The sequence below is a fragment of the Dendrobium catenatum genome, unplaced genomic scaffold (assembly GCF_001605985.2).
Source record: "Dendrobium catenatum unplaced genomic scaffold, ASM160598v2 fragScaff_scaffold_1472, whole genome shotgun sequence".
Lineage (NCBI taxonomy): Eukaryota > Viridiplantae > Streptophyta > Magnoliopsida > Asparagales > Orchidaceae > Dendrobium > Dendrobium catenatum.
In genome coordinates this window covers 119,708-128,471 of record NW_021319934.1, presented here as the reverse complement: position 1 = coordinate 128,471, position 8,764 = coordinate 119,708, and the positions used below count along the sequence as shown (strand labels likewise).

The 8,764-nt window shown below is 35.2% G+C and overlaps 1 protein-coding gene across 3 annotated transcripts in view; it reads left to right on the top strand.

The window, feature by feature from the left end:
* The first annotated feature begins 3,800 nt into the window (after positions 1 to 3,800).
* Positions 3,801 to 8,764, top strand: part of LOC110100650 (villin-5) — a 30,043-nt gene continuing 25,079 nt past the window's right edge. The window contains exon 1 of one of the 3 annotated variants that reach the window (XM_020828249.2): positions 3,801 to 4,017. The gene's annotated coding sequence lies outside the window, so the exon portion shown is untranslated. Of the gene's footprint in view, positions 4,054 to 8,764 lie in introns of all 3 variants that reach the window. The other 2 variants (XM_020828248.2, XM_020828247.2) reach the window with 2 other exon arrangements.

The window sequence follows — 8,764 nt, the reverse complement described above, 5'->3', positions numbered from 1 at the left end:
AATTCTAGAAAAATTTTGGAAAAATTGTCCTTGATCGTCCTGGACGATCCACCTGGACGATGTCCAAAAATAAGTAATTCCTAAATAGATCTGACAGCAGATTCTTTCTGTTTTGAGCCTATCGTCCTGGCCGATACAAAATCGTCAAGGATGATGTTTTTTGCATAATGACTGTTGCTTTAATGAGGATGCCCTAATTAGGGTTTCTACTTTTGAACTGATCGTCCAAGACGATATAAAATCGTCCTGGATGATGTTACAAAAAACAGTAAACTCTAGGGAATAGTCAGAAATCTTCCAAGTTATAAAGCATCAGGAGCCACACCAAATACAATAGACTCAAGAAAGGAAAAAGGGTACAAACTGACTCAGACACAGTCTACCCAATCTTGAGCTGGTTCCAAATTGCAGCCTGATCGTGTGGACCTGAAATGTCAGTAGACAAGGCAGTCGTAGAGAAATAAGAGTGTTTGCTATCATCAAAATCATAAACCATGAAAACAGATCCGCAATATTATGGAGGTCAACCTTAGAGTCTAAAGGTTTTCGTTTGAGTAGTAATAATAGATCTAGTGACGAGATTGTGGCTTTGGGCAATCAAGTCATTAATAAGTGTACATGTTTTAGATATCTCGGGTCTATTGTTCAGAGTGATGATGAAATAGATAGAGATATTATTAGTAGAATTCAAGTTGGATGGTCGAAGTTAAGGATTGCCTCGGGCTTATTATGTGATAGAAAATTCCCCCTCAAGCTTAAGGGAAAATTTTATGAGATGGCGGAAAGACCTGCAATGATTTATGGTACAAACTGTTGGCTATTAAAACAGAAGCATAATATTAAGTTAAGTGTTGTAGAGATGAGAATGCTCAGGTGGATGAGTGACTTTATTTAGTTGGCTATAATGGTTTGATTTGGAAATTAGCTAAATAAATTGGATTCATTAAATATTGAAACCAACCACACAATTTTTTCATATTGAACTAAGGCTTCATTTGATTCTAAAGCAGTTTTTTTGTACAAAAAAATTTGAAATAAAATTTTTTGTAATGTAAAACTTATTTAGAAAGCATTAAGAAAGCCGCCCCAAATGAAGCTTTAATATGGTCAACTCAATATAATATTGGATGACCAACTTGCACTAAACATGATTAAATATTTGCTAAAAATACCAATTATTTTTAGATTAAATATTGCCTTTTGAGAAAAAAAATACCAATTAATATTTCCTAAAAATGTAACTTCAATATGTGAAACAAATAATATCCAAGTTGATCTTTTTTATATTTTTGTATTTATAAATTATAATTTTTATTAATGAATATTAAAAAAATTAATATAATTCAATTTTTAGTTCTATCTCTTTAATTTACAAAATAAAAATCAAAACTTTTGAATCAATAATTGTCCCTGAACCACATCAAATTAGACTAAGAATACTAAGTGAAAAAAGAGGTATAGAGAGATGAAAAGAGAGATTTTTGAAGTGAGAACTTCAGGAACTTCTATAAAAAAAACTTAAGAACAAAAAATTACATAAATTTAGATAATCTCATGACCCCCTATTTATAGATTTAAAATGAGACTTGAGCACTATTGAATTAACTATGATACCATACAAAAAATCGCCTTGATTGAGCACGAATCTTGAAGCACATTTCAGTTGGCAACTTTCATATTAAATTCAACATCATTCCAACTTCGATTTCAGCAAATTTAACCTCTTATCGTTCGGTTCGTTTATGGTTACGAACAATATCATTTAAATCTTGTGAATAAGTTCGTTAAGAAGCTCGAGTACAGCTCAATTAAGGGAAGCATTCGTTCGGCTCAAATTAGCTTGAAAAAATAAATAATTTTAAGAATAAATATTATAAATTATTTTAACTAATTTAATAATGATTTTTAAATAAATACTTAATTTTTCTGCTCCCGTTTTACTTTCATGCTTTATGTTTTTTTTAAATAATAAAAATGAAAAGCTTCTCTCTTTCTCTCTCTCTTCCCGTTTAGTCTTCCCAGTTCCCGTTTTTTTATTTCCCGCAGCCCGCCTCAACGCCTCTCCATTTTCTCTCCACTCCGTGAGAACACATGGGTATTGAGAAACTTGGATTTGCTCTATATAAGTAAAAAAACAAAAGGAAAATTTGAAATTCTCCTCGAGCTGGTTGCATACAACCTGAAAGCAGGTGACAACAAGATAGCTTTGTTTTATTTTGGCAGGCTCGAGCTTGAACAAAGATAAAAAAAATGTTCGAATCTTATCGAGCCGAGCTCGAACATGATTTGGAAAACGAGCTCGAATTTGAACATGTTGAAGCCCGATTTGGCTTGGTTCGTTTGCGGCCCTAGTAAATACATGTATTTTTGGACTAAGAGTGCTTCTACATCCAAAAATTGGAGGGCAATTGAACCGTTACAACAAAATGTCTTTGATTGAGCACAAATCTTGAAGCACATTCAAGTTGGCAATTTTTAAAATTAAATTCAAGACCACTTGAACTTTGATTTTAGCAAACTTATAATAAAATTGAGCATCTCAAGAAGACAAACTCAACAACACCAAAATTGTTCTAATCTCATCCTAAATGGCTCTAAATCAAGGGTCCAAAGTATATTAAAAAGTTCATAGCATTAATTCAGTGAATCAATAATCTTTATGCATGGCATGCTTATAATTGAATAGAGCGGCTCAACAAGATAAATCAAACGAACCCAAGATCTAGATCAATTAATTTTAACATTATTAAGGCACTTAAATGCTTGAAGAATGCTTCATGATCAAGGGAATCAGCATGTGTCATCCGAGGGAGCACTATGAATTTACCTTGAATTTTCTTCATATCTATAAAGTGCGCCACTCTCAAAATATATAAATAAACCCTCACTCTCTATATAAGGGGGTATTTTGCTGGAGATTAGAGAAAGCTACGAGACTTTGAGGATCTAGAGCTCCACCCAAGCGTCACTACGGGCGAACTACAGTCAGTCTATTAATTGGACCACCACACGACTGCCCTGCCATCATCAAACCTTCGCCCATGTGCCCAACCACAATCAAACCCCTGTCCTACTACCAACAGCCGATGAAGCATCGTCTGACCGCCAACCGCCAACTGCCATTAGATCTTCGCTTAATTACTAACCACCGTCAAATCTCCACCCAGCCGCCAACACCTGTTGGATCTTATCCCAAACATTGCTACTAGACTCCTGACTTCCGTTGTTTGACCAATGTTGACACAAACTCTTGATTACTTTTATGAAGTTTGACTAGCTCTTCAAATTATTATAATTTCACTGTCTCCAAATTAAGGGACAAGTCAAGCTTTATAACTCACTTAAGTATAATTGAATCCTTTCACCTGGACAAGACCACGTGATTTTTTCTATTTTTTAGTTTTCCACGTAAAAAAGTTATTATATTTTCTCGCTCTCTCAACTATATATTTATATACTAAATAGCCGTACATCTCTAGAACGAAACATTCTCTAATTTCTAAATCAAACCATCATAGCCAACTAAATACATACCATTAGGCACTAGGTTGGTTAGCCTAAGACAACTCAATAAAGTATATGACTACTTGATTTATTACTACAAGTCATATAACAATTCTCTTTATCTCATGTTAACAAATATATTTCCAAAGACTCCAACATGCCTTGAGATTTATGTGGCTTCAATTAATTTTAGTATGATTGTCCCATTTTTGTCTTTTTGTAAAAGCCCTCAGGTCCTTTGTGAGGAAGAGCGTCACCACAAACTTCACATGCTCCCGATTCATATACTAATCTCTCTCTAAATATATATTAGCTGGAGCTTCATGATTTGCTATGGTGCTTGTTTAATAGATTTGTTTTTTAATTTATTTCCTTCTCTTACCGCCTTTTCGCCTTTCGGTGGCGCTGCCCTCGCAGTTCGAGGATTCCAGTACGTCATTGATCGAGCTTCTAGGGTTTTGTTCGATCGAACCTGCGCTGTCTCCTGCCGCTAATCTCGCGTTCGCTTTCGAGGTTGTCGCTCGCTCGTGGTAATTCCATTGGAGTCAGGTTATAACCGTCTAAAAAATTATTGTTTTTTCTCGTGGTCTTTCTACTTTTCCCAATTTTTTTTTTGGGGACGTGCGAACAATTTCTTCTCTATTCTATTTTATTAATTATGGGGCGGAAAGGGCGATATTCCTGCATTTGATTGCCGCGTTGTTCTTTGGTCTTGGGTCTGATCTGTTCATCTACTTTTCTTCATCCCTCCCGTCTTATTCCGGTGCATCTGGTTCTGTGTTCTTCTGTTCATCCGGAGCATGCGGCTGATACCTGCTGTTAAGGTTCGACCGCCATTGATTTTGTGGTTGTGATCTTACGACCGCCCCAGAGGTGTTTGGACACTAGAGCTAGATCAGCTTGAACGAGATTAGAGCTAATTGGTTTGAGAATTTTTTTACCTTTATTTGTTCTGGTTAGATTGAGCAATTTCTTTATTTTCTGTGCTTCCTTTCTGCTGAGCCCTAACATCGGGGAGTATGGTGCTGCTTGTGATTTTAAAAAATTGATGCTGGAATGGTTGGATCTGGATGCGTTTTTTATTTTTAGTTGTTAATAATTGCCTCGTGACAATTATATTAATTGTTATCTTCCATCTATGATCTTCTATCCCGTGGTTTACATCTCATGTTAGAAGCTGTTTCAGGTGCTTTTTTCACACGCATTCCTATATTGATATTAGAGTTTGTAGTCACCTCTACTATTCTTTTCACCATCTCTACTATTCTTATCACAGCCGTATTTCTTTATTTGTCCGTTTGTGCTGTTCGCTTTGTAAGCAGCCTTGCTTCTGATGTTATCTCTTCTTTTCCTTAATAAGATATCTTTTTAATGAACATCATCAATCAGGAGCTATTTTCAATTTTATAATCTCGTGTTCTACCTATGCTTTCCTTTAGACATTTCACAGATGCTTTTAGGTCTTTTATGAGTGATCATCACCTTCAGTAATAACATTACATTTCAGTTATGATGGAGGTGATTAGCGACATGTTTAGTTAGATTTTGATGTAATACTGAAGCTTGATGCTTATAAATTTCTTACTTCCTACTATGAAAGTCATGTGCTAAGAAAAGTAGAGCCTATGATGCACAGATATAGGCATGGCGACATAAACACGATATGGACATAGGACACGTTAATTATTGAAAATATATGACATGAATAAAGGGTTGCACAATATGATAATTTTTATATCTTAAAAAAAATGTATAGAAATTGAATAAATAGAATATTAAGTGTAATTGAGAAATAATAAATCATTTCGTGCTTAAAATTAATATTAAGATGTTATGAATCAAGCGTCGATATTCTGTGTCAAGCATCGAGAGGGAAAACGTCAATGCAGTTAAGAGCCAGGCATGAAAATTATGGGCATAGAGCATTAATGCTGAGACGGTCGATCATTGAGGTTGATTTGAAGTTGGACAGAGTTGAGATATCGAGACAATGTTGGGGCATTATTGTGGGTATATAAATTACTATTGTCGAGCATTAATGTCAGAACAATGTCAAACTTTGATGTTGAGATGGTTTTGAAATGTTGATGTTATAATGGTGTTGGACATTGATGTGAGATAGCATTGAAATTGTCATGAAGCCTTAGTTGTGACCTGCTAGAGAGAAATGGAAATGAGAATGTTGGGGGAATGAGGCATTCATTAAATGCAAGTGATTGATTTGGGGTTGTGGGGACAACACAACAACAACAAACCTTTATCCCAATACGTGGGGTTGGCTACATGAATCCTTTTTCACTAATGTGTCCTATTACGAGTCAAAATTCTCATTCTAATATTTTCTAACCAAGTCTTTTTAGCCTTAACTCTACCTTTCTTTACATAAGACAAATTTAATACATCTACTCTTCTAACCGGGTCATCAGAAGGCTGTCGTTTTATGTGACCAAACCATCTAAGTCGGCTCTCTCTAATCTTATCTACCACTGGAGCTACTCCAATCTTTTCACGTATATGCCTGTTTCATATCCTATCTCTAAGAGTAAAGCCACTCATCCACCTAAGCATCCTCATCTCTGTAACACTTAACTTAATATTATGCTTCTCTTTTGATGGCCAACATTCTATGCCATAAAGCATTACAGGTCTCACCACCATCTTATATAATTTTCCCTTAAGTTTGAGGGGTTTTTTTTTCTATATCACAACAAGCCCAATGCATTCATCCACGTTAACCATCCAACTTGAATTCTACTAATAATATGCCCCATCTATTTGACCATCACTCTGAATAATAGAACTAAGATATCTAAATCATTTACTCTTGTTAATGACTTCGACCAAAATCACAATCTCGCCACTGGATATATTACTAAAATTATACTCCATGCATTCAATTTTAGATCCATTTAAACGAAAATCTTTAGACTTTTATGTTGTCCTCCATAATTCAAGTTTACCTTCAACTCATTCTCTAGTCTTATCAACAATAAAATATCATCACCAAAAGTATACACTAGGGTACATCCTCTTGCAAATGTCTAGTAAGAACATCCATGACTAAAGCAAAAAAAATTGGGCTTAAGGCTGATCCTTGATGTAATCCAACTGAAATAAGAAAATACTTTGTCAAATCATCTTGTGTTTGCACACAAGTAACAACTCATGCATGCATATTTTTAATGACTTGAATATAAGCATTATTAACTCTTTTTTTTAGAACTCTCCATGGCACTTCTCTTGAAACTTTATCACATGCTTTTTCTAAATCAATAAATATCATATGTAGATCCTCCTTATCCTCTCTATACTTCTCCATCAAGCCTCTCAATAAATGTATAGCTTCCATAGTAGACTTACTTGGCATGAATTCAAATTGATTTTGAGAAACATTATTATCACATCATAACGTATGCTTCATAATTCTCTCCCATAGTTTTAAAGTATGACACATTAACTTAATTCCTCTATAATTCACACAATCTTGTGCATCACACTTTTTCTTAAAAATAGAAATCAACATACTCATTCTCCACTTATATGACATTTTTTTAATCTTCAAATAATATTAAAAAGTTTAGTAAGCTAAGAAATTTCTTCATCCTCTAGGCATTTTCACACCTCTATTAGAATATTATCAGATCTAATAGCTTTTTTACACTTCATTTTCTTTGAAGCATCTCTAACTTCATTTTTATTAATACGCCTAAAAATATCTATTTTCATATAGGTTGTTAATGTCACTAAAATCAATCATATTCTCACAATCTGCATTGAAAAACTTAGCAAAATATCTCATCCACCTTCATTGAATATCCTTTTCTAATAAAAATACTTGTTGACGTTCATCATTAATTCACTTCACTTGAACTAAATTCTTACCACTTATATCACTTTCTTTGGCTAACATATATATATATATATATACATATCTTTTGTCATCCTTAATATATAATCTATTATATAAATCTTTGTTTAAATTGCACAATAAGAGGTGCGCCTTAAGGCGCGCCTCTGCGTAATTTGCCTCAAATACGCCTTGAGGCTTACGCAATTTTCCCCTTGGCAGAGGCGTACGCCCCACCGGATCTGAGACGCGCCTCTAAGGCGCAATTGCGCAATTAGAGGTGAGGCGTACGCCTCATCAAATCCGGTCCCACCTACTTAAAATGAAGTCTTTTTTTCCTTCCTCCCATTCGGTTCTAGCTAAACCCGAAAAAAAATCTCCTGCATTCTCTATTCGCGAACGTGACCGCCTCCTGCACGCTCGGCCTCCCTTCTCGTCGCCTCTCCCGCCGGTGCCGCCTCACTTCGGCGAACTTGAAGTGTCCGGATGCCCTCTGGAAGCAATGTTTACATCAACAGAATGACTTAACTTTGCGTGGGGGAAGAAAAGTGAGGGGAAGAAAATAAGAAAAATAAATCTAAATGATAAATTTTGGACTACTGTGACCTATGTCATATTGAGCATGAGACTCTTAGTGCAAGTTCTACGTTTAGTGGATGCCGAGAAGAAACCAGCCATGAGTTTTATTTATAATGCTATGGATGAGGCCAAGGAGTTGATTGCACACAACTTGGGAGGAGTGGAGGCAAGTTATAGAGAAATTTGGGATATCATTGATGCTCGGTGGGAGGTACAGTTACACCATCATCTACATGCAGCGGCATATTATCTCAATCCTCAATTTTAATATTCAGAGAGGAAATCTTCAAACCTAGAGGTGAAGCTTGGTCTGTATCATTGCATGGAACGACTAATACCGGAGCAGATAGATAAGGAGCTTGCAAATTTACAACTTGTTCTATTTCAGAATAAAGAGGGTTTTTTTGGTCTGCATGCAGCAAAATCAACGATTGCTAAATGGTCTCCAAGTATAGCTATTTTAGTAAATGCAAAACACTTTATTAAGTTCTGATTATCATTTTTATTCTTGAAAACAGTTGAATGATGGATCCAATTTGGTGATTTCACCCCTGAGTTACAGAGTTTTGCTGTAAGAGTTTTAGGCCTCATTTGTTCTTCTTCTGGGTATGAGCGAAACTGGAGTTCATATAGTCAAGTACAAACAAAGAGAAGAAATTGGCTATCAACACTCAGAATGAACTCCCTTGTATATATTATGCACAACAAGAGATTAAGAGATAGGAGGTTGAGGAATAAGGTGTTGAAGGATAATGAGGACCCGTTGGTGTGTGATGATGTGTCATCTGATAATGAGTGGTTCATAGATGATAAGATAAATTTGTCATTATCAGA